Source organism: Pinus tabuliformis, chromosome 6 (assembly GCF_031772625.1).
Source record: "Pinus tabuliformis cultivar Carrire ecotype Pingquan chromosome 6, CPIR1, whole genome shotgun sequence".
Classification (NCBI taxonomy): Eukaryota; Viridiplantae; Streptophyta; class Pinopsida; order Pinales; family Pinaceae; genus Pinus; species Pinus tabuliformis.
The window spans coordinates 1,472,254,897-1,472,269,034 of NC_142292.1; positions in this window are offsets into that span (position 1 = coordinate 1,472,254,897).

Consider the following 14,138-nt stretch of genomic DNA (forward strand, 5'->3'; position numbering starts at 1 on the left):
GGAGCACTAAGGAGTGGAGCTGATATAAGCACCCTTTTCAAGGCATCAAATGATCATTGAGCTTGATCATCCCACATATACGACACTCCCTTCTTAAGCAGGCGCATAAAGCCTTTCGTCAACTCAGCATAGTTTACGATGAACCATCGTAAAAAGTTTTCTTTCCCTTGCAAACGTTGGAGCTGCAGAATGGATTGTGGTTCGGGAAATTGAGTAATTGCTTTTACCTTGTCGGGATCAACCCTAATCCCATACTTGGAGACAATGAATCCAAGTAAGCACCCAGAATCGACAAAGAAAACACGTTTATGCAGATTCAGACGTATGTTATAAAACTGAAACCTAAGAAATATGGTTCTTAAATGGTTTAGGTGTTGCGTTCGCTGCTTGGAATGGGCTGGGAGGTCATCCAAGTAAGCTTGAAAGATATGCCTGATATCGTGAAATGCGTAGTCCATGGCTCTTTGAAAATTTTCTCCAGCATTCTTTAAGTCAAATGGGAGTTTTTGATAGGCGAAGATTCCCCATGGGCAAACAAAGGCAGTTTTGTGTTGGTCTTTGGGTTTTATAGCAATCTGGTTGTAACCTAAGAATCCATCCATGAATGAAAATGATTCACAACCGGCATAGTTTTCGATGATTTGGTCGATGAATGGTGTTGGATAATTATCCTTGGGACACGCGACATTCAAGTCTCAATAGTCAACACATACACGGTTGGTTCCTTGTTTCTTATCGACAGGAACCAGATTGGAAACCCATTCCATTAAAGAAACAGGATAGAAAAAACCAATATGTAACAACTTTGGAAGACATATTGATACAATGTGAAGATTGAGCAGAAGTTTAAACAGAAGAAGTGAGACTTCGGATTTGGGAATCCGAAGCAAGTGCAAGGTGTCCCCAAACCACAGAGCAAATGACAAAGCCAAGGTGAGGTGACCCAAGACAAACCTCCAAAGCCACAACCAAAGAAATACACCATGAAGACAAAGAAGGACATGGGAAAAGGCTGTGTGTTCCATAAGAGCTCCACTCACAACACGAGTGAGTGTCAGGCCAAGTAGACACTAGTGGCCGAGCTAAAGGCTTCTGAATCATATGCATGTTCTAACTCTAACTCATAACCTGACAAGGAAAATTACAAAGGGAAGAAGATCATTGATGTGGATCTTAGCGCCACCATGGCCATCACCAAGATCCAAAATAATGAGCCTGAAGGTATAGACGAGGGGGAACACTTCTTCCACTCATAGATGTGTGTGAATTGTTCTCCACTACAGTTCATTTTTTGCAGCAGGATCCAAAATAACCTTATTTCAGCAGAGGTCATGAAGCGGCTGGCCCTACCGAATACAACACATCTGCAACCATACACTACTAGGTTGCTTAAGCAAGGACAAGATATCTGTGGCAGCCAACAGTGCCACCTTACCTACAACATCAAGCCCTTCACGGATGAGGTAATGTGTGATTTTTCCCCTCTTTAAGTTTGTGATGTATTATTACGACAACCATACTTGTGGAAACGACATGTTTTATACGACTCTTGACCTCTCTCTATGATTATTACTTAATGTTTTTTTTTCCAGAATACCAGAGGTAGCCTCGCCCACCACCATCTCTTTGATCACTACAAGGAAATACAGTAATATCATTTCATAGATGAAAAAAATTATTTACCTTATGATTCGCCTTTAAAGAAAGAAGAATATTGTGGCCACAACTTCCAGATAGTGATCCTTCCCCATAGCAGCAATATATGGACAAGGTCACGGAGGAGTATAGGGACATTTTCTCCACACCTTTGGGGGTGCCTCTGCACTGTCAGGTCAAGCACTCCATTGGTCTGATCGTGGACACACCGCTACCCAATGGACCAATATATCGACGCTTTGTTCTGGAGAATGATGAGATCAAGAGGCAGATTCAGGAATTGTTACAAAAAGGAAACATTAGGCCAAGCTCATCACCCTATGGAAGCCCGACTATATTGGTACATAAGAAGGATGGGACCTCGAGACTTTGCATTGACTATCAGGCGTTGAACAAGAACAATGTACAGAATAGGTACCCAATTCTACGGATTGATGACCTTCTGGACCAGCTTAAGGGGGCCAAATATTACAGCAAGATCGATTCGAACTCTACTTATCCCAAGGTGTCTATCGAACCCTTTGATGTGTGGACAACTTCCTTCAAATCCAAGGAAGGCCTTTTAGAATGGTTGGTCATGCCTTTTGGGTTGACGAATGCCCCCACAACCTTCATGAGATTGATGGATGAAATCTTGCAACCATTCACCATTGCATTTGTGGTGGTGTATGTACATGACCTCTTGATCTTCATCCAAAGTTGGCAAGAGCACCTCCACCCTATTTGACAGGTCCTCCAAACCCCGCAACAATAGAAGATGTGTGCCAATTTGGAAAAATGCAGTTTTGGCACGACCCAGTTTAAATATCTAGGGTACATCGTTGATGAGAAGGGTGTGCATGTGGACCCAGCCAAGGTACAAGTCATTCGGGATTGGCCATCCCCAACCACTCTAACAAATCTCTGCAGCTTTCTGGGTCTTGCCAATTTCTGTCATAGGTTTGTGTTTGGGTTTTCTCATATCACTTGGTCTTTAAGTCAAGTCTCCAAGGGAAGAGTGAAAGCAAAGTTCTTTTGGTTCGAAACCCAACAGAGGGCGTTTCTTGAGTTGAAGCATCACCTCTTCTTTGCACTAGTTCTCACATTACCAGACCTACAACAACCATTTGAGATTCAAATAGATGCCTCCGACTATGTTATTGGTGCAGTTCTTACTCAGCAGGGGCATCTAGTGGCTTACCACATTGGGACACTTCTAGACACAGTACAAAAGTATCCCACCTATGATAAAGAAAAGTAGTTCATTGTGGACGCCTGCCATCAATGGAAGCATTACATTCTGGGGAAGGAAACGTGCATCTAAACAGACCACCAAACACTATAGTTCATATTGACACAAGGGAAGTTGCAGAATGATCGCCATCAGAAGTGGTCCACATACATGTAAAATTTCCATTTGAACATTAATTAAAAGATTTCCAACACCAATAATATTGTAGACTACCTTAGCTGACCACCAATCATGGTACTGATCACTGTGCTCGACTCCCATGGGCACAAGACTTCAGTGTGGCAGAATCTTTACATGAGTGATCAAGAACTCGATAACACATACCAAACACTCCTGGAAGGTAAGAAAGTTTAAAAATTTCACTTCCAAGATGCATTGTTATGCCACCTAGGACACATGTGTGTTCTTTCAAGTGAGCGTGCCATGATGATTTGGGAGGTGCCCTACAGTCGGGTCAAAGGGGAATTTTGGAGTAGAGAAAATAGTTGAAATACTGCAGAAGTAATTTTATTGGTCAAACATTCATCAGGATGTTGGGAAGTACATTCGATCATGAACTTTCTATTCCTTTGCCAAACTAACCATCAAGAAGCAAGGCCTATATACTCTTCTGCCTAATCCTAGTTGACCTTGGGAATCAATCTCCATGGATTACATGTTAGCCTTCCTTATACTAACCTGTTGTGGTCACCAACAACCCCCCTTTCTTCATTTTGACATTAGCAATAATGTCAAGCGAAGAGGGGACCCTGAACGAAAATCCCAAAAAAATACTTTTTCTAAAGTTTTTGTATTTCTCTCCCTAAGGCTCAAATCGCATCGCAAAGAAAGGCCGAAGCATAACTCAAGCGCAAAAAACAAATACTGCGAAAGTGCGATGCGAAGTTCATCGCATCGCATACCTCACACGCGCCCCTTAAAAGAAAAACCTTCGAGCAATGCGATCGCCGATATGCGATATTTGCGATTTGCGATTTGCGATCTGCGATGGCGGCGATCCGCGATCTGCGATCTGAAAAGACTTACCACACGATAGACCCATGCATTAAGCGCACGCCTTGAAAGAATTTAATGACCGCATGCTTAAGTATCTAGGAATGATTGCGTTACATTTATCGAAGAATCAAGTGATGATGGATGTCAGAATTATGCGTTCATTAGAGATTAATGCTTTCACGTCAAGTCTTTTCATTTCACTTCTCCTTTGCGTAAACTACAAGACACGCAACTGATATAAGTTTATATGCAGGAAACATCTGAAAGAAAGAGGAAAGCGCCAATTAGCAAAGAGAGAATGCTTTCGTAAAATGGATGCCGCATGCAGCAGAACCGCGGATTCCAGGCTATCAGCCAACCGGCACTGATGAAATTAGACTATCCAGGACTCAGAGTCAAAGGCGCACAAAAGCAGCGTATTCAGAAAAGATCCTGAAGCTAAGACTTAGTGAAGCAGAGAAAGAAGCGCATGAGAAGGAGAACGCTTCAGGGAAACCTGGAACAAAGAACGGAAGAAATTCTCGACACAGGGAGTTGCCCATGCAGCACGACTCTTAACCCACTCAGTCATTCGCACGACTGGAAACCGAAAACGGCAACAACAAAATCAGTTCGAGAAGAAACTGGGACACGCTAAGTATACACACGGCGAATACACCCAGCTAGAGAAAGGTTTTCGAAAATATCTTCTGGTCTACCGGAAGGAAGTGCCAGCTCCTGCTATTTCCACTTTTATCTCCCGAGCGAAACAAGAAGGCGGCTAGCCGACTCTTCCCAGGAAAGCATTACACTGTTGACAACACTAAAGAGAATATACAGAAACGGTCAGAAATTAGATTTTAAGTTTAGAAATAAAGTTGCTTTTAGTAAAAGGGCGGTCATTTGAGGCCGATTCCCTAATTTCATGTAATTAATATTGATTAGTTAGTAGTATTTAACCCTTCTCATGGTTTTTGGAGAAGGGTCCGGAAATCTGTCAAAAAACTTATCCTCAGAACATGCACTTCTGCACCCTCAGAGGAGGTTTTTGATGAATGGATGGATCGAGATTTATTTATGTTTGCATTTTAATATCTGTTACTGATGTTGCACTTCTGTACTCTTAGCAGATGTTAGAACAAGTAGAAATAAATCATTGTTACTTGAAGTTTATTAGTGAACTTAGTCATTAATGGTACTTTTATCTCTTGGCTAGATTCTGCTAGTATTCCTAAAGTGATATGTGGCTGAGTTCTTTGTATGTTATTGGATGAATGTCTATATTACCATTTGGCACTTCTGTACGGTGGGGTCATTTATTTATATTTAACATATAGAAAACTGATTATGCGATATGTTGTTCACAACTACTCTGCCTAACTTCTTATGCAGAATGGTTTATCTTTATTGATTTATATTCTGATATCAGTTGAATGATCTTTATTACCGGCTGCTGTTAGAAATCTTTCTAGATCGCATAACAAAAGAAAAACACCCCGGGTTAGCGTAGATTAGATGTAATTTTCTTCATTAGATTACATTAGTATAGAGTTAATTTAGCAGTTAGAATTAAAACTAGATTAGAAGAATCCTCCCCCCCCTTCCTTAGATTAATACCATCAGACTCTACGCACACACACACACCCATCACATTGGGAAACTGGTCCCATTACCCCCAGTCGGACCCGCTACTCCAAACGGGCAAGGAGCCGCCAACCAGGTTCCGGACCGGGTGGGTATCCCCCTTGTTGTTGACCCAACCTCGGGGCCCTCAACATTTCTGGCGCTAGAAGGAGGGCCACAACTATGAATGGCACATAATTCAAAACCCAAATACCATTCTAAGAGCAAATCACCCTCACCAACTTCCCCGACTTCCCCAATACGACTAAACTCGGAACTGGAAGTCACTCAGACATCCACCGCTGTTACACATCACGATACATCAGAACAACTTATTATCGATCCCCCTGAAGTTCAAACCTTGATCCGTAAACTCCAGGGATTCTCTATTTTTAACCAGAAATCTGATAAATCTAAAAGCAGCTTGACTTCGCAATACAACCCTGCTCATCCCTTGACCCGATTGAAGAGTGAAAAGTTTGGCATTCAGCCAACTAAAATCCCTCTCCCCACTAGGAAAAGAGCAAGGAAAACATTTCAAGAGTCTGACAGAGAGACTCTTTCATCCATCTCATCCATTTCAACTCCTTTTCCGCGAAGTCGACCACCCACATCTCCACCTCAAATCACTCATCCATCTTCCGCAACTCTTCCTCCACAATCGTCAAAAATCATAACATCTCTATCTTCTCAACCTCAAAGATCATCTTCTACACTTTTACTAACCAGCAGCTCAGCGATGGCACAATCTCCATGGAACAACCTTGGGGTGGTTCTAATGCCTCCACCCCTGAGTCCAATACCTGCCCATCCCGAGAAGTGGTTACCAAAGTTCAATCCAGAAACTGGAATGCTAGCTGAAGAACATATCAATAATTTCATGCTTTCTGTTAATCTCAACGGAGTTACCAACGAAGACGCCGTGGTCCGACTCTTCCCCTATACGATGCAAGGAACGGCCGGGTCATGTTACTTCTCGCTACCCTCCGGATCTATCACCAGCTGGGATATTTTTCAAAATCAATTTCTCACTAAATTCGGCGATGATAGATCGACAGCGACACTGATTAATGATCTGTCCAATCTTAAAGCTGAGGCTTGGGAACCCATTAAAGATTTTAACTTACGGTTCAACAAGATCCTCAATAAAATCCCCGCTGCTTCCCAACCCAGCAAGGAAGTAAGATGCGAATGGTACATCACCGCCTTACCTTCAAACTTGGCCATCTTCGTAGATAGGGCAAGCAAGACAACCTTATTCGAAAATTTGGCTGAGGCATTAGCAGTCGAAAGACGCGTAGTAGCCCTAGAAAAGAGATCTACAATCGAAGAGCGTAAATCTAAGAAAATCTCTTTCAAAGAAGAAACCAAGAAGAAGCAAACGAAGGATCCTTTCGACATGGAAGGATTACAAAAGGTATTAAAGGCCATGTCAAATGAGATGATTGATATCAGGAAACAAGTAGCAGAATCGTCCCCAAGAAAGCCTTTTAGGAGTTTTAAGAGAAATCCTCCTATAGAGACGAAGCCACCTAGCGTGGTCTCTAACGTGGAATCTGAAGAAGAAGAAGAAGAGAACACCGCTGAAACGCATACCGACGATGAAGAAGTGGTGGAACTACAAGGAATGTGGGATTTCATCCTCCCACAAGAGGAATATCAAGAAGCAGTTCCGGTTAGTACAAGAAGCAGAAATCAACTTGATCCTCCCCAGACTACCCCAAAACAGAAGGGCGCAAGCCCTCCAACAAAAGAAAAGGTCGCAACAAAGAAGACAACCCCGAAAGCGACCTCATTTAGCCCAGTCCAATCAGAGCAATCGCCTCCATCAAAGACACTAATAGTGTCGGATGAAATGGAGTATAACATCATCGACGACATGAAGAAGACTAGGGCTAATATCACCCTGTACGAGCTGAGCAAATTGAAACACCAACAGAAGATCATGATGAAAGAGTTACACGCCGTACCTACTGTGCCTCTACCTACAGCTATAGCTTCTCATAATATAGGAAGACCCCCAATCAACGCGATCAATAAAATCGATCCAAATGACATCGCCTTGATTGGAGGGAGGTCTAGATCTCACACTCCCCCTTTCCTCCTCACTTACGAGATCTTTAACAGAAACGTGCATAACTGCTTGGTTGATTCTGGTGCTTCAACCAATATTCTACCCAAGTCAATATGTGCCAAACTTAATGTTCAACCGCAAAAATCCGCAGTACGCATAGTTCAACTTGATCGATCACAAGTCGAAGTGATAGGCGAACTAAATCAAGTGAACATAAGACTATCGTCCAACCCCAAGGTGTGCCAGGTCATCGATATTCTAGTTGCTGACATCCCTGAATTTTATGGTCTAATTCTTAGCAGGGATTGGTCCGAGAAGCTCCATGGATATTTTTCGACTGACTGGTCGCACATGTGGTTACCCTTCAACGGGAAGCCAAATCAAATAAAGGTTGAACGATAACTGCACCAAAAGTACATAGTGACGGACCTGGAGGGAGAGAACGAAGCCATAGCATACAACAGCAGCATCATAGGCAACTATTCGGTAGACTCTTTCCTTGGAAATTTCAATGCTCACATATCACCATATTTAGAAAATTCAGTCGTGTCCCAAGTAGAAAACTTTTCCCAGACTGATGATTCAAAATGTGTTAGTTTCTTAGATAACCCTGTAAATACTTCTTTATTTTGGAAATTATATTTTGATGGCTCTAAGTCCAACGAGGGAGCGGGAGCAGGATGCGTCTTGATTAGCCCAGATGGAAATAAGACCATGCTCACATGCAGACTGGAGTTCGATTGCACGAACAACACAGCTGAATACGAAGCCTTGGTGCAAGGCCTATACAAAGCAATCGGCTCCAACGTCAAATATCTTCAAGTCTTTGGAGATTCCGAGATCGTCGTCAAACAGGTACGTAACACCATACACTGCCTGTCTAGTCATTTAAAGCACTACCAATCTTTAGTGCAAGATCTCACTGCACATTTTACAGCATTTAATATTTCATCAATCCCAAGACTTCACAATGCAAGCGCAGACCTGCTAGCAAACGTAGCCTCCAGACTCATTCCCTCCGAAGACTTTAGTCCAGATAGGTTTTCGATAGAACTAATTTTTAAACCGTCTATCCCTGACAACATCACCAACTGGAGAGTATTCAACGACGACCTAGACATCGTAAGTTTCCTTACGTCCGGAGGATCCTACTCAAACCAGATAATCGACGAGGACTGTCACGACCACCAAATACAACAAAGTGGCACTGATAACGCTATACCCAAATCAGTGGTCAAATTAGAAGATTTGTATGACTTAAAAAGTCGGTTCAAAAGGTCAGCTAACGCCAAACTTTATAGTTCAACTCTAAACTATGAATCAGTGAACTTAGGAACCGACGAAAAACCCCAAAACGTCAATCTAGGCCAAGGCCTAGCTCCTGAAGAAAAATCAGCATACATCCGTCTTCTACGACAGTACAAAAACGTCTTTGCCTGGAACTACGATGAGCTGAAAACTTATAACACTTCTATCATTCAGCACACTATCCCTATGATCGATAACGAGAAACCCTTCCAACAAAAGCTCAGAAAAATCCACCCCAACCTGGAAAATCAGATAAAAACTGAGCTGAATAAGTTGTTGAGAGCCAGAATAATTTTTCCGGTCAGACATTCCAAATGGGTATCCAATATGGTACCTGTTAGGAAGAAAAACGAAGATATTAGAATCTGCATCGACTTCCGGAATCTCAACAAAGCCTGTCAGAAGGACAATTTTCCCCTCCCACCTATGGAGCAAATATTACAGGCTGTAGCAGGCTCAGAATTGATGTCTTTCCTGGATGGATTTTCAGGATATAATCAAGTGTTGGTACACCCAGACGATCAGCTAAAAACCACCTTCCGAACTAAATGGGGTACCTACGCGTATCGAAAGATGTCGTTCGGTCTGATCAACGCCGACGCTACTTTTCAAAGAGCTATGGATATTGCGTTCAAAGGGTTAATCAATAAATCAGTAGTGATTTACCTGGATGATATAACTGTGTACTCCAAAAAACGAAGCGACCATCTCAGAGATTTGAAGCAAATCTTTCAAAGATGTTTAAGGTATGGAATCTCGCTTAACCCGAAGAAATCTTTTTTCGCGTTGAGTGAAGGAAAATTGCTAGGATTCATAGTGTCCAAATCGGGCATTCACATCGAATCTGCCAGAATCAAAGAAATTTCGGAGATATCCATGCCCCATAACAAAAACACCATGCAATCTTTCCTAGGACAGATCAATTTTGTGAAAAGATTTGTCCCAGATTTTTCACGTATTATTTCTCCTTTACAAAAAATGATAAAAAAGAATTCAAACTTTAAATGGGGTCTAGACGAGCATGAAGCGTTTAACTTAATCAAACAAGCCATCATCGACGCTCCATCCCTAGCAACCCCAAATTTTTTAGAACCATTTTCTTATACACGTTTGCCTCAGAGCATTCTTATGCTGCGATCTTGACCCAGGCAAACAAAGAAAAGGCAGAAGCCCCAATCGCATTCTTTAGCTCAAACTTACAAGGTGCTGAGCTGAAATATTCAGACGTAGAAAAACAGGCATATGCCGTCTTTAAAGCAGTCAAATATTTCAGACCCTTCTTGCTAAAGGCCCATACCAAGGTCATAGTACCATTCCCGGCGGTAAGAGACCTCCTGATTCAGAAAGACGTGGGCGAAAAGAGAGCGAATTGGATCACCGCCTTGCAAGAATACGACCTGGAAATCAAGCCGGTACACATTGTAAGAGGCCAAGGCTTCTGCAATATGTTAGCTGGAGCATCGCAAATCCCCGAAGAGTCACCTGAAGAGGTACACGCGTATGAGGTAAGCCTAAACGATGCAGAATCATTTTATGCCGACATCATTTATTTCCTAAAGAACGGATATGCTCCATTTCACCTGGATCATATAAAAAAGAGAGCCCTGAGGTTAAAAGCTAAACAATACCAGCTCGTAAATGATGTCTTATTTAAAAGAAACTATGATTCTGTGCTTCTTAGATGTCTTGAGAAAACTGAAGCCGAAAAGGTTTTGCAAGAACTCCACGATGGACCAGCAGGTGGACACTATGCTGGAGAAGCCACCGCACACAAGATCTTACGTGCAGGATACTACTGGCCCACGCTGTTCAAAGACTCGTACAATCACGTGAGAAAATGCCAAGTCTGCCAAACTGCTGCAGGAAAACAAAAGAAGTCATCCATGCCACTGCAGCCGGTTAACATCGAACAGCCGTTCAGCCAATGGGGCCTGGACATAATAGGTGAGATCGTTCCTCACTCCTCTAAACAGCATAGGTATATCCTCACTGCAACCGACTATTTTACTAAATGGGTAGAGGCGGTTCCGCTCAAGACAGCTAATTCTGAAAACATTGTTGAATTCATAGATCAGTTTATCATTACTAGGTTTGGATTGCCAACGGCCTTAATATTTGATAACGCTTCATATTTTTCTGGAAATACCATGACTGAGTTCGCACTCAAAAGAGGGTTCAAACTGAAGTATTTTGCCAACTACTATCCGCAAGGTAATGGGTTGGCTGAATCAACGAACAAGAACCTAATCAGGATTATCAAAAAGACAGTTGACCAAAACCAAAAGAATTGGCACAAAGCGCTAGTAAACGCCTTATGGGCAGACAGAATTACCAAGAAAGCCTCTATCGGGACTTCTCCCTTTAATTTGGTTTACGGGAGAGAAGCGGTTCTTCCTACTCACCTACTCATCCCCTCTTTGTCCTTAGTACAATACATTGATGAAGTACCTACTTCTCCCTTACAACTAAGGCAAATGGAGGTAATCAAGTTAGAAGAACAACGAGAACAGGCCAAGAAAACCCATGCTCACCACCAAGCACTGATAAAATCCTCTTTTGACTCGAACATAAAGACCAGAAAAAACTTCCAGATGGGTGATCTAGTTTTGAAGTGGGATAAGGCTCACGAAGAAAAGGGCAAACACACGAAATTCCAGAAGCTTTGGCTTGGTCCTTTTCAAATCGTAGAAGTCATAGGCTCGTCGACTTTTGTGTTGCAGGACTTGACAGGCAGAAGAGATTCTCTGCCTATAAACAGACAAATCCTCAAAATGTATTTCCCATAGAAGGTCATCCTTCTGTTTTTGTAGGATAGTTTTAAATTTTCATGTTAGTTTTCATTTTTTTTCATAGATAGGGCTGGTTGTGAATGATGATAAATAGTATTCATGAAGCAACATACCATTTCTGTATCAAATGTTGATTTCACTTGTATAAATAGCAAAACTTTTCGAAAAATCTGATTTTTATTATTGACAAATAGAGTTGAATTTAACCTGAATATGATGTTAGTTTCAAAATTCACAAAGAAACCTGGGATGAGAGTAACTTTTGGCAAAAATTGTTTTATGCCAATGCTATGAAAGGTATCATCGATAGCAAAATAGGTATTCTTTGCAAAACTGCTGTTCTTAAAATTCTATTATTGTCGTCCAGAGCTTTCTTAAGGAAAAACAATGACTTCCTCCCTGCTAAGGAAAATCGCAGCATCCAGAGAGACAATCCAAGAAAACACTATATCTCAAAGAATAAGAGGTCTCATCATGAGCCGACTTATCATGATCACAGATATTATAACTTGCTGACTTTGCCACTACTGTCTACCAAAACAGGGCAACGACTCAAGATTGTGCAATCGAAAGACAAGGGGTCTCATCACGAGCCAGCTTGTTCAGCAAAAAGTATAAATCAAGTTAATGACTGTGTCATAATTTGGCCACCAAACCAAGACATTATTCTTTAGAGAATAAAAAAAAAAAAAGTGTCAAAAGGATTTTTCTCTGGAATGTTGTAAATAACCTCAAGCAGGAAAAAGGATCATTGCTGGATAACATGGTAACCCTGTCGAGGCTATGGACGCTTGCGGGCAGCAGAGGCTCTACCTGCGACAAATGAGCATACTTTACAAAGCCAGTGCGCAGAGAAGACCTTATTTTGTCTTTGAGGAGACTGATTAATGACTAGGTATGAATACAAAAAAATAACCCAGGGGAAACAAACAATCAGAATCAAATAAGAAGTTGTGACGAAGCATCATTGACAGGATAAAAGGTAATACTCTATCTGTCCATAACAAAATTTAGGCATAAGAAAACTTTTCTGTTTTGGAAGTGAAAATGCAATAGAACAAGCAGAGATAACTGGTTCTTCACAGTGAATCACCATTGTTGTGGTCACCAACAACCCCCCTTTCTTCATTTTGACATTAGCAATAACGTCAAGCGAAGAGGGGACCCTGAACGAAAATCCCAAAAAAATACTTTTTCTAAAGTTTTTGTATTTCTCTCCCTAAGGCTCAAATCGCATCGCAAAGAAAGGCCGAAGCATAACTCAAGCGCAAAAAACAAATACTGCGAAATTGCGATGCGAAGTTCATCGCATCGCATACCTCACACGCGCCCCTTAAAAGAAAAACCTTCGAGCAATGCGATCGCCGATATGCGATATTTGCGATTTGCGATTTGCGATCTGCGATGGCGGCGATCTGCGATCTGAAAAGACTTACCACACGATAGACCCATGCATTAAGCGCGCGCCTTGAAAGAATTTAATGACCGCATGCTTAAGTATCTGGGAATGATTGCGTTACATTTATCGAAGAATCAAGTGATGATGGATGTCAGAATTATGCGTTCATTAGAGATTAATGCTTTCACGTCAAGTCTTTTCATTTCACTTCTCCTTTGCGTAAACTGCAAGACACGCAACTGATATAAGTTTATATGCATGAAACATCTGAAGGAAAGAGGAAAGCGCCAATCAACAAAGAGAGAATGCTTTCGCAAAATGGATGCCGCATGCAGCAGAACCGCGGATTCCAGGCTATCAGCCAACCGGCACTGATGAAATTAGACTATCCAGGACTCAGAGTCAAAGGCGCACAAAAGCAGCGTATTCAGAAAAGATCCTGAAGCTAAGACTTAGTGAAGCAGAGAAAGAAGCGCATGAGAAGGAGAACGCTTCAGGGAAACCTAGAACAAAGAACGGAAGAAATTCTCGACACAGGGAGTTGCCCATGCAGCACGACTCTTAACCCACTCAGTCATTCGCACGACCGGAGACCGAAAACGGCAACAGCAAAATCAGTTCGCGAAGAAACTGGGACACGCTAAGTATACACACGGCGAATACACCCAGCTAGAGAAAGGTTTTCGAAAATATCTTCTGGTCTACCGGAAGGAAATGCCAGCTCCTGCTATTTCCACTTTTATCTCCCGAGCGAAACAAGAAGGCGGCTAGCCGACTCTTCCCAGGAAAGCATTACACTGTTGACAACACTAAAGAGAATATACAAAAACGGTCAGAAATTAGATTTTAAGTTTAGAAATAAAGTTGCTTTTAGTAAAAGGGCGGTCATTTGAGGCCGATTCCCTAATTTCATGTAATTAATATTGATTAGTTAGTAGTATTTAACCCTTCTCATGGTTTTTGGAGAAGGGTCCGGAAATCTGTCAAAAAACTTATCCTCAGAACATGCACTTCTGCACCCTCAGAGGAGGTTTTTGATGAATGGATGGATCGAGATTTATTTATGTTTGCATTTTAATATCT